This window comes from Eptatretus burgeri, chromosome 8 (assembly GCF_056783735.1).
Source record: "Eptatretus burgeri isolate ZD-2024b chromosome 8, Ebu_testis_v1, whole genome shotgun sequence".
NCBI classification, from domain to species: domain Eukaryota; kingdom Metazoa; phylum Chordata; class Myxini; order Myxiniformes; family Myxinidae; genus Eptatretus; species Eptatretus burgeri.
Window position 1 is genome coordinate 76,555,839 of NC_140968.1, and position 12,208 is coordinate 76,568,046.

General features: G+C 42.9%; 1 long non-coding RNA gene across 1 annotated transcript in view; it reads left to right on the top strand.

The window, feature by feature from the left end:
* Positions 1-207: 207 nt before the first annotated feature.
* LOC147022089 (uncharacterized) overlaps positions 208-12,208 on the top strand; it is a 31,024-nt gene continuing 19,023 nt past the window's right edge. The window contains exons 1-2 of the long non-coding RNA XR_015060630.1: positions 208-267; positions 3,626-3,759. This is a non-coding gene — a long non-coding RNA (uncharacterized LOC147022089). The remainder of the gene's footprint in view (positions 268-3,625; positions 3,760-12,208) is intronic.

A 12,208-nucleotide genomic window follows, 5' to 3' on the forward strand; every position in this document is an offset into this window, starting at 1 on the left:
TACTGAATCAGGCCGTCGCGTGAAGAAAAATGGAAGAAGAGGAGGAGAATGAGGAGAATGAGGAGAAGAAGAAGAAGAAGAAGAAGAAGAAGAAGAAGAAGAAGAAGAAGAAGAAGAAGAAGAAGAAGAAGAAGAAGAAGAAGAAGAAGAAGAAGAAGAAGAAGAAGAAGAAGAAGAAGAAGAAGAAGAAGAAGAAGAAGAAGAAGAAGAAGAAGAAGAAGCCTTGCATGGCAACTCCCTCAGCCATGCAGCTGCTTGGCCCTGCAGGTACTGGGTTCGGTTAATTCAAACACAAGGACGGTCTAACCTTTGGCAGAGCGACGGACAGTCGGACATGAGTGTTGAGGCGTGGAGATACCGTCGCGCCATGTTTGTAACTGTTCTCGGTGTGTTTGTAAGGTCGTGCCTCTCATTGTTGAATTAACGGTGCCTTCCTGTTTATGTGCGCGGCGTTCCGCGGACCTATTCCTGTTGCTCTTTCGGTAAGAAATGGACATTAATTTGTTTGTTGGATTCACATTGTGTCCTTGACCCCTCCCGTTAACCTCCCAGTGCATGTTGGACTCCGTCTGGTTAAACGTGCTGTGTGTGACGACTCATCGACTCTAAAAATATGCATAATGCTTATTTTATTCTTGGGTTTAGCATAAATAAGCCTTTTCTATGGGTTTTGAAGGTTTTTTCCTTGTTTTTTTGAATCCTTGTTAAAAAGTAGTTTTCGTTATAGGATTATCGTTAACTTCCGATAACTTTGTATTATAATTACTGGATTATCGTTATCGAAGTTAACTTTTTGGTTATCTGTGCCCAACACTGCCAGGTTGGTTAAATGAGTGAATTTGGGTGATTGAGTGAGTTTCATGGGTGAGGTTAGGTGAATGAATGAGTGAGGTTCGGTGGATGAGTGAGTTTGGGTGGACGAGTAGTACCCCCACCATTGTCCATCACCCACAACCCCCCCTCCACCCCATCGTTAAAAAGTAGTTATCGTTATTGGATTATCGTTAACTTCCGATAACTTTGTATTATAATTACCGGATTATCGTTATCGGACTTGAAAAATTGGGGTTATCAGATTATCGTTATCGAAGTTAACTTTTTGGTTATCGTTGCCCAACACTGAGAGAGACATCTGGTTGCAGGAGGTGTGGAGATCGAAAGGATACAAGGAAGATTATTATTTTTGATATATTTTTGAAGAACAGATAAGATTCGGGAATGGAAGGTTGTAGATCAGAAGGAATCATGAAGGTAATGGTGAGAGAGGGTGAGAGAGGGTGAGAGAGGGTCAGCTCAGTCAAATAAAGATGGTGTGCCGGCAGGAGGAAGAAGAATGAGAAGAAGTATCGAGACTCGTGAGTGTGCAAGGAGAAAGGTAGTTTTTTTTTTGTTTTTGTTTTTGGATTTAATACAAGGAATAGAGTGTTTAGTTGGGAGGGATGGGGGGAATTTGGAAAGTGGGGAAGATAGAAATTGAAGGTAATGGGGAGAAAATACAAATAAACACGATCGTACACCGAGGGGGACGATAGGTAGGCCTCAAGCACCCGGTCAGACAAGGTCGACGAAAACCCACAAAATAGCACGATTTTTGAAACAAAACTGAACTAGGAACACACAGTAATATGTAAGTGAGAAAATAAACAGTTAAAATGGGACAGATAACGGCCGGAAACTTAACTTTGAGATCGTCAGCAGAGAGCCCTGAAGGAGACCTGCGGACGCTCCAAACCCAGAACCGGAATCTGATTATTGGTATGAATGCTATTTTCAATTATTGGTATGCCCCCTGTGAACCTCTCTATGAAAGCATCAGCAGACTGTTCTGTGCCCTTTTTCGTTTGTAAATTATGCATTTTGTGGTACTTTACAAGCTCTATGATCCTGGCTTTTAGCAATCAATAAAACTTCTGATCTACCTTCCCTTTCAATGAAAATGGTACTGGGTGGGCTTTCACAAAATTGGGAGTTGTACTTGGGTCAATATTTAGTTCGACTTCAATTCCTTTCAGTTTCCCCAGCAAAAAAAGTGAAAAAGTTCCCACATTCCACTAGAAGCTTCCGCATTTGATCGCTGGCATTGAAGTTGCTCACTTCTTACCAATCCAAGCGGATTGCCTGGAGCCCATCTCAGCAGACGAGGACCTCAGCCTTTCACCACCACTAAGGTCAACTTTGCCTTCTATTTACCATAAGTTACAGTGACTTCACATTCTCCCACAATATCAACAGATTCACCAGTGTATGTGTGTAATCTGGTCTGATGTGCAGATTGTGGGACTATTTGGGTTGTCTGCCCCCCCCCCCACCTCTCCTGGAACCTAGCCTCACGAATTATACTAAAGATCTGCTTTGTATTTGTATCGGCATTTCACTGCCTCGTACCTCCAACTTCACAACAAGTGGTTTGGATTTCGCTTGGTTGCTCAATATATGAAAAATACTGCACAGGCCCTCTTCATTTTCATCCTCTAACTGATATGTCTTGCATTTAGACTTTTTGCCTATTCCCTGTGGGGAACAGTTCTTGGTCCAAGGAGTGCTTTAGGTCTTGGGTTTCAAACAACAGGCTTCCAAAATGACCTTTTTTCAATGTATAGCAGTCCACATTTCGAGCTGAACAATCGTTAGCTTGATTATGAGCTGTCCATCCATAGCGATCACATTTTATTATGGATTCCCCATCAAAAGACGAACCACGGAGGGTCTGACACTTCGCAAACTCATCATCTTGTTTACTGATACCTCCTGCCATACTATGACATGATCCATTGTGACTTTTTTTCTGCCAACTCAATTGCAGACGATATGCGTAGGGTCTTGTCAAAATCCAATGATGCTTCCCTTAAAAGGATAGAGAATGGAAAATCAATGCTTGGAAGGCAATGGTAAACCACCCAGTATAGCCCTTGCCAAGAAACTGCTTTGGCAGCACCGACGCTCTGTAGAGTATGGAACATCAAATCAAATCAATGTACCTGTCAGGAGGTGTTTATTCAATTGCACTCGATTCCATACCCATACTGTAACTATTGTTACTGCCATTTGAAACACACAAAATCATCATAGGAGACGTGCTCACACATTAAATTCACAGTTCACTTCATTGACTTCACTGACATTTCGAGCTAAATGAACTGAGTTAAAATAAGTTAAGATATGGTCCTCTTAGTAATGTACATGAAGATATGCAGAGCGAAAATTGCATGGGTACGTCTCCAATTCCAATATGGCCGTATATCTATACTGATAAAAGGGTGTGTGTGTGTGTGTGTGTGTGTGTGTGTGTGTGTGTGTGTGTGTGTGTGTGTGTGTGTGTGTGTGTGTGTGTGTGTGTGTGTGTGTGTGTGTGTGTGTGTGTGTGTGTGTGTGTGTGTGTGTGTGTGTGTGTGTGTGTGTGTGTCAGTGTATGTGTGTGTCAGTGTATGTGTGTGTCAGTGTATGTGTGTGTCAGTGTGTGTCTCCTCCATAACTCCAAAACTATAAAAACCTAGCAGCCTGAAACTTTGCATGCATACTAAGAAAACTTCAAGGAAGTGCAAGAGTGAAAATTGGGTGTTTGGGTTAATTAAAACACCCCTTTTGAAGATAATTAATGGCCTTATTTAATTATATCCTTCATCAGACGATCTTCGGCCACCTCGCTGTTTGGGGTCTTGAGGAATTTTGGGGTAACCTCGCTGGGGTCTGAAGCGGCCATGTTTTTTGGCCTGCTCAACCTTGCCCTGACATGGAACAGGCCGCAACGATTTCTTAATGGTAAAGTTTTTTTTTTTCACTTTCCTCACTCATATTATCAAATGCCTGTTCATCATAGTGATGAATCGCTGGGTACATTGCAATGCTTTTAAACATCTGGAGACGTCAGTGTTTGTTGCTTTATTTCATTTCCACACATGTGATCATCGCGAGAATCTCTTAAACCAGGAAGAATTGCAAAATTTTAGCACCATAATCGAATTTCCAAGCAGTTCTGACTCCGAGAAAAGTGTTCATTTGTCCATTTTGGAAATATTCGACATTTCGGGCATCTCCGGGAGTTGTATGTTTCATATGATGTTTCGGTGCTTGCAAATCGTGTGCCAAGCGAGCCATTTCTTATCAACCTTTTTATTGGAGTGCTTGCTTGAGTGCTTAAGCCACTTGATGAGTGCTCTCCAAGCTGCTTGGTTGTGCGTTTCAGTTACAGTACCCATGCTTTCAAACGAACATCGATTAGATGTACATTTCTGCCTGTGTTGGGCCCTGCGGTGCCATGTGGTGGGTGCTTTGGGAGGTGTCTTATCCGCTGGAAATGTGCAATTTTATTTTCACAGGAAATCATTTTGTTTTACCTTTTTGTATGATCTCCTTTTAATATGCCTGTTCATCATAGCTACAAATCGCTGGGTACATTGCAATGCTTATAAACGCCCGGAGACGTTGGCATTCTTGGCTTTATTTCATTTCCGTACATGTGATCACCACGAGTATCTCTTAAACTAAGCAGAATTACAAAATTTTAGCTCCAGAATCGAACTTACAAGCAGTTCTAACTGCTAGAAAAGTGTTCATTTGTCCAATTTGGACATATTTGACATTGTTGGCATCTGCGGGAGGTGTATGTTTAAAATGACGGTTAGGTGATTGCTAATCGCATACCAAGTGAGCCATTTCTTAGCAACCGTTTCATTGGAGTGCTTGCTTGAGTGCTTAAGCCACATGGTGAGTGCTCTCCAAGCTGCTTGGTTGTTCGTTTTGGCAAAAGTAGCCAGGCTTTCAATCTAACATTGATTAAACGTACATTTCCACATGTGTTGGGCCTTGTGGTGTTGTGTGGTTGGTGCCTCGTGAGGTATCTCATCTGCTGAAAATGTGTAATTTTATTTTTACAGGATATCGTTTTGTTTTACCTTTTAGTGCAATCTCCTTTTAATATAATGCACCCCTCACTTTGACATCGAGACATACATAAAAACAATTGAGGTCCATCCCACCACGTGTTTGCCATGATTGAGCTGTGAAGACATAGGCCAGAGAGCATAGAACGACATTTTGTGTTCTGCACCTTGATTTTTTTTTTTAATTGAATTTTGCCAATTTACCACTTTAATTCCTCTTTCAACGAACGCTGTTTCAAGTCAATCTTTGTATTTGTCGTTTTTATGCAGTTGTGTGTGTTGTGTGTGTATTTGGGGTTTTAGAATGTTGAATAGAGTTTTCCCAGGACGGGCTCAAAGTATCAACCTTTATTTCGTTAAGGGGGTCACAATTCATGGATCAAGTTGTGAAGTTTTCTGTTCTCAAAGTTTTGTGCCGAGGGCTCTCTTCAGGATCATTACTGAGCCCACGACGGTTTCCAAATGTAGTTCGTTTGTAGTAATATTCCCAAAGAAGGTTTCTAATATCTCTGTGAGGTTCTTTGTCATCATTCCTGTAGCTCCAACTATCACTGGTACCACTTTGGTATTCTTCAGCTTCCAGGATTTTTCACTTCATTCTTGAGGTCTTGGTATTTGGTCATCTTCTTGATTTCGACATCGTTAGTCCAAAATCTTTGGTATTAACACCTCAATTAGCAATGCCTTCTTCTGTGTTTTTTGTGCCTAAATATGATTTCTGGTTGCAATGCTTTGTTTTTGATGTTCACGCCCGATGGGATCATTAGATCGCACGTGAGCGGTAGGTACTTCCATGTTTTCAGCAATGGTTTTTGGTTCATGTTCCCACAAATTTTCTGGAACTGGAACATCAAAGTTTGCAGATGTCCCAGCAGATTACTTTAAAAACTCTGTTGTGTCATGTGTACAGCTGTTCTGACATGTGTTTTTTTTCTTGTGTGTTCGGTCATTGAGCATCACATGTCATTCTCTTTGCTAATACAATGCCACCTCCACTCCTCACCTGTCTTCTTTTTCTTTTTTTCCTCCTCAACCCTACCCCTCTCTCTCCCCTCCTCGCTCCCCCCGCCAAATAAAATGCAGCACTCTCTTCCCATACCTCTGTCACTCTCTTGCTGTCTCTGTCTCTCTGTCTCTGTCACTCTCTCTCTCTCTTTCTCATCCAGCCCCTCCTCGCACCCTCCCTCCCACAATGTATAGCAATGTTTGGTGTGGTGTCTCTCTCCCCACCTCACCCCCCCCTTTCTTGCACTCCCCTCCTCCTTCCCAACACTCCCTTCTTCATCCTCTCTGCCTCCCCTCCCTCCTCTCTCCCCACACCTGCCTCCTCTTTCACCCCTCCCCTCTTATTGTCCCATCAGCGAAGCAACGGGTTGTATTTGCTTGTACTACAATAGGATGGAAGATAAAACTTAAATGATGCATCTTGAATTCTATGACGATGTCTTTAGTATGTGTAATTCAAAATATCGGTAAGGATAAGAGCCAACATAACTGTAAATGTGGGGAGTCATTCGTTTTTCGAAAATATATATTTCACATACAATTTTGTAAGCATGTATCCATGAAATAATAATATATAAAATACTGAATCTAATTTATTACTTTCAAATAATCTGATGTTGAGATTATGAATATGTATAATTAACGCTGTACCCTCCTCTTTTCCTGACTTTCAAAAGCAAACATAAGAGTGAAAAGATGAGAACGGTATGCACATCCATTTGTAGAGTGCCAGATGACAGGCCCGTAACACAATCCTGTATCATTTCTCTTTCATGCTGGATTGGAAAAACCTCCCCAGGTTCTCCTGGAAAATATGGAAGGTTTTCCACCTGATCCAATTTAAAATGATTCTCTCCTCTTTGCAGAGATTTTGACTTGTTGTAAAAGTAAGTCGTGGTCAAGTGAGGTGATCGACATGGCAGCCATATTTAGCGATACTTCAACATGCAAAGCGCGTTTGATCGAAGCGATCTTGCTTTGTGGTTCTTTTGTTTAGAACCAGTCGAGCGTTGCCATGCCAATGTGACATCACACTTCGGTGCGTTCTATACCCCACGACCTGTTTTACGCCATTTACGCATACACAGAGTGAGAAACTCTGCAGTAAAACTCACTCTTTCCCGTAAAACTCACTGTCTGCCATAAAGTCTCTGTTCTGGGTTGCAAGTCCTCGTGGATTGTAAGGTACGACAAAATGCATAACTTACAAAGTAAAAGGGCCCAGAACTGTCTACTGATGCTTTCACTGAGGTTCACTGGGGGTCATACCGGTTTTTGAAAAGAGCATTCTAAATTCACCTTTCCTTTGCTGTATGCATCCCATTGTTCAAGCAAATCGTGCAGTACCTCCTCCTTAATTAAATATATGTGATCATATGACCCCTTGAAAGGCATCTATTCATTATGCTGACACAGGATGGGGAGGGAAGAAATTGGAAATGCTAATATTGAGGAAAGGAACAGAAGGGAAGAGGTAAGGAAGGAGATATCTCTTTGTTGTGATATCTTGTGTTGTGTGATATGAATGTATAGGTTGGGAGTAAATTGAGGAAAATGAGAGAATGTATGATGGTAGGAGAAGGAAAGTAGCTGAGTGGAGTTTGGGAGAGAAGGGGAAGATTGGGAAGGTATAGGAATATGGGGATAGAATAGAAGGGACGGAGCAGAGAAAGGAGAGAAGGTAAAGAAAAATTCTACCATGTTGGCACACAAAATAAATAGATGACTCCAAAAGTGATGGAAAACAGGGTAGCAGAGTGTCTGAGTTGAAAGAAGGGACCAAAATATTGGGCGGGATATTACGGGCAATAGGGAAGGGATTTTTTTTTAATGAAATACAAGTTGAAGTACCTGGTGTTTTCTGGGTAAATTCAATGAAGTATGTATTTAAATACTTCCTGCATAACAAATTTGTGAATGTTGGCCTTGTGGTTTCATATGAACGATTCCATGAAGATGTTGGTACAATATCCTGATGCTGTGTGGACTGTGCTTCCCCACTGATAGACCTCTGTCTGGTAGCTTGTACATGTTGCTGCATTTGTGCCTGGTGAGTAACTGCTGAAATCTATCTGTCCGGGTTCTTCCCGACATCTTCGTTCTTTGTACCTTTCACACTTCTTGCTAATTTTAATTTTATTTTATTTTATTTTATTTTTATAATTCTCTTTATTTATTCTAATTCTTGCTTTTTCTTCTCTTTCATCTTTATATTCCTCTCTTTATTGTCTATCTCTCTAAGGAGAAGTGAATTCTTGCAGAATTTTTTTTTTTGTAAGGCTTGCTTGGCTGTGCCTGGATGAGTTTGAGGGTAGTGGAGTAGCGGCTGAAACCCGAATCCTATCCAGGTTCCTCCTTATGACTCCATCTTTGTTCTTTACTTCTTCGGGTTCCTTCTTGGTCTTCTGTTTCATTACCAACCTTGGGCATTGCCAAATGCGCTTGGACCGCTTTCCCTTTGTTTAACACGTTTTTATTAATTTTATTTTTCAAATACAACAAATCGCTGTAACCTCAACATAGGATCTTCACAAAACATCTTACTCAAACGCTCCTGGGAAAACCCCGGACAGTGTATAACAACATACTCACTTGAGGTTGTGGGGTGCTTATCATACTCACCAAACTTTCCAAGTGTGCTTTGGCAAGAGTGAGCAACGATGGGAATCGAATCCACATCATTTAGTGGAGAAAGAAACAAGTCTTTAAGCACGAAAGTAAAAGGTTTACAGTTTTCACCATGCATTGGCTCCTAAAAGAGCTATTTATATTCTTTATACATAAAAAAGTCTAAAGCAAAAGAAGAAAAACTCTACTTTTACTTTTTCTTCTCTTCTTCGGCTTTGGAGTTTTTTATTTTTTATTTTAAAGTATAAACAATATAAATAGCTCTTTTTAGGAGCCAATGCATGGTGTAAACCTTTTACTTTATTGTTTTTCCACCATGGAAACTTTTAAACAGCACTCTTTAAGCACTCTTACCAAAGAACCACCTTTAGTTGCACTTTAAAATATTTAATTTGCCATTCCTTGGAGGAGATGGTTGTATTTAGAAAACTTCTCATTAAAGTTGCAAAAGTTAATCTGTATAAAAATGGTTAGTTTTGTACATGTAGTTGTAACAGGTGGTGTATGTATAGTGGACATGGGTTCACAATGTCATGGGTGTTCAACTTGGAATTGCTCCTATGTGCATTGAGATGATGATGTTCTTCTGTAAAATTCTCACACACGTTGACTCTCTTTGTTGTGCTATGCCTTTGGAGCAAATTGTGGAAAGCATAACAGGGAAATGGGCACTCATGTTCCATTCACGTTGGTTTGCTTCATTCATGGATTCATCACCTGGTTACATGTTGCATAATTCCTGGGAGCGCAGCTGCACCACTGATGCAGTGCCATATTTGCATTAAGAAAGGAATTTTGAATTCGGACAGGATGTCAGCACACGATGGCTTACTCTTTTATGAAAGGCTCCATGGGATATTTTAGTTCCACAAGGGAATGTAAGCAGAGGGGACAGCTGGCTTAAGGTCCCTATCAATGATGATGCAATAAGTGATATTGTTGCGAATCTGGAAGCCATGAGCACTCAACATTCAGGTCCTTTAGCTCAGTTATCTCGGTAAGTATGTGTTTTATAGATAGCTCCCCTTCCCTTGTTTAATCGGTAAATCAATGTAAATGCGCTGTGATTTATTTTAATAGTTCGGAGTTTTATCGAGATTCTGCGAAGAAGAAGAACCACCCTCCCGCCCCGAGATTCTGAGATGTAAACAAGGATGACGGTTGATCACCCCCCGCCCCGGGATTTTCCCCACGCGCCAGGAAGGGGGAGGGGGAGCGCATCGGAGCGCATAAAAAGGAGTGAGTGAATTTGAGAGGAGCCAGCGAGCAAGCGGAGCGAGCAAGCGAGCGCTCCTGTCGTCGTCGTCATCGTGGCCTAGGAGGTCGAGAACCACCACGTGTGTGTGTGTGTGTGTGTGTGTGTGTGTGTGTGTGTGTGTGTGTGTGTGTGTGTGTGTGTGTGTGTGTGTGTGTGTGTGTGTGTGTGTGTGTGTGTTTGTCCGTAAGTAGTGAACTGTATAAGTGCTTTCTCGCTGTATATCATTGCCTTGCTTTATTCAGTTTAATTCTGCTCTTGTGTGATTCCTTGGTTTCCCCTCATTACTGTATAAGGCCTAAGTCACATTTGCTCTACGGCGAGGATACGGCGGCCGTACGCCCTCTGAATTGACAGAAACGTGCGGTGGCCGCAGAGTTTCTGCGGTGGCCTCAGGGTGGCCCTACGCCGTTTGGCTATCTTTTACTGGCCGTTGGGGTCGCCGTGGAATTATAACGTGGAGTTATAACTTTTTTCATTTCTACGTTCGCCGTAGCAATTCGACAAGCCGAAAAAAAAAAAAAAAAAAAAAAAAAAACTGGTTACAAAAAAATGAACCCACTCGTTACCGTCCGTCTGGCCGCACGTTCGCCTTAGGGCCCCCCTGCGGTCACCTTGCGGGCACCTTGAGGCTTCCTTGCATCTGCCTTGAAAATTATATGGCCACCGCAGGGCCCCCTTAAGGTCAGCGTGCGACATCAAATCAAAGACCGTACGGCAACCCCACGTTTTCGGTCTCCACAATTTCTAAATACGCCGTGCGGCTTCCAGAAAAAATAAAAACATATGTGACTGCTACATTGTGTGACTGTGGAAATACTGCGGCCGCCGTATAATTGCTAGTGGCCGTAGATTTTGGAGACCCCACGGCCGCCGTGGCAAATGTGACTTAGGCCTAAATAAACCCCGATTGTTAAATGTTTCAGTTCGTTCACGTCCCTTCTTTCATTGACTGAGCATGTCGCGTGCTGGGGAAAATTAGCAATGCCGTTGTGTCGCCATCAGGGGACATCTGGACCGATGGTTCTCGGCGATTAAACCGCTCGGAATCTCACACGGAATGAGTGCGTTAAGTGGCTCGTTTCCGTACAAGCTCCATCGAGGGCGTGAAAACTCGGTAGATCACCATGTGGTCTCTAGGTATTTTGAGATTTGGCGAATAACCCTGTACCACGTGGTGGAAATAGTGACGCTTCACGGTCCAAAACAATGGACCCGTCGACTCCGGACTTATCCAGAGCGACGATCTGAATTCCGGGCGATCGGTCGAGCTGACTCTACTGCTCCATCTGGTTGTCGTGCTCGTGGCCGGCGTCCCGGCCCCGCAACAATTGGTAGTCAGGAGTGCGATTCGGCCCCTCGGCCTCCGTAGCGAAATTGACGGATTCGGATCAGGGGTGTAGGGAGCGAACCCCCCCCCTGTTTCCCCAAATTGCGAGCGTTTAAATTTTATTCCCAGCACGCAACATGGCTTGCCAAGACGAGCTGAGCCAGGTGGGTAGTGATATAGTGTAAATGAACCCATGGCCCAGGACAAACCATCGTGCAGGAACTTTTCCCGCAAATAAATTCAGTCCAAAAGGGGCGCAGAGGCGGTGTATGAACCCACCCCCCAACCTCCATCAACCCCCCCCCCCCCCCCCAAGATCCTTGCCGAATCAGCTCCACCGAGTTCATTTGACATGGTCCAGTTGATGGCAATGCTGGCAGGAATGAACAACGAGATGAAGAACAAAATGAAAGAAAATTCACACAGGGTGGAAAACAAAATGGATGCAAATGCATGCGATATGCGAGCGCGCAAAGCATCAGGGGCGATTTACAAGCCACGAACGGCAAGATAGATGACATGAGGGGTGACATGGATACAAATATGCGAACACTATGGGTTGAAATGCAGTGCATGGGGTTAGGCCTGCAGACAAGCTTGGACGAGGTGAAAGACAAAATGGCGAAGGAGATCGGCACAGTACGAGGAGAAGTGACGGAGTTGAGAGGGAATATAAAAGGTGTGTGGTCTGCAATGAAGGCAGGTAAGTTCGGGATGACGAGAGACGCTGTCACGGTAATTGGGGAGACCGAGACGTGTGAACTGAGACACGAGGAGATGATGGAAATAATAAAAGAAACTAATTAACGTGAGAGGACGACGGAAAAAGTCAGAGACGCAAAGGGAGACGCACATAATAAAAGAAATTAATGAACACGAAGTGATGGAGAAATTAAACGAGGAGACAAACACAGGAATTAACAGACGAAGAGCCAGGAAGAAACGGAAATAATAAACGAGGTGACGGAGACGGAGAAATCAATTGAGGGCACGAATTAAATGAAATTGACGAACACACACAGGTAGAGCTAAGGAGGGACAATGGGGTTGAGCTTGGGGAATGTATTGTGTGACCCAGTGTGAGCAGCAGGATAGCCTCCTTCAGGAACG